Below are 587 nucleotides of genomic sequence, written 5' to 3'. Positions count from 1 at the left end.
TCTGCTCTGTATGGAAAAACCAGATGATTGATGTCAGAATGTGGCTGGCGAATTATTCTCTGTCTCGATGAAACCAGGATCGAAAGACAGAGTGTTCCTCATATGGATGGACATTGCATTCATGCATGAATCATAATAACTTGTCTTCTATTTTGCAGGTGTCGGTTTCTAACGTGCTTGATTGTTTCAGGAATCATTGCTCGCGCACGTAGAATCATTCCCTTGCACGTAGCACGTCCGCACATATACCCTACCAGGCGCAACAAATCCAAGCTGATGGATCTACCCAACACAGATATTCTTGAGTTGAAGGAGAAAATGGGTGAGCTGATAAACGTCATGCAAGGGTTGGCATTGGGACAGAAAGCACTTGCTGATAAGGTGGAAAAGCTCGAGCGGGCTTCGGCTGCCAACAGTGGTAATAATCAGGAGGGTGTTTCCAACAATGGTCTGGGTGGTTCTAGGGATGGAGGAGATCTCAGAAAGAAGACTATTGTTGGGGTGGTGATCAATAATGGTGGTGGTTTTGGTGTTGCTACAGGCAGTGGACCAGGTCCGGTGGGCAACAATCTGAAGGATAATCTGTT

This window comes from Lathyrus oleraceus, chromosome 3 (assembly GCF_024323335.1).
Source record: "Lathyrus oleraceus cultivar Zhongwan6 chromosome 3, CAAS_Psat_ZW6_1.0, whole genome shotgun sequence".
Taxonomy (NCBI): Eukaryota; Viridiplantae; Streptophyta; class Magnoliopsida; order Fabales; family Fabaceae; genus Lathyrus; species Lathyrus oleraceus.
Note: the sequence above shows the minus strand (reverse complement) of the source record.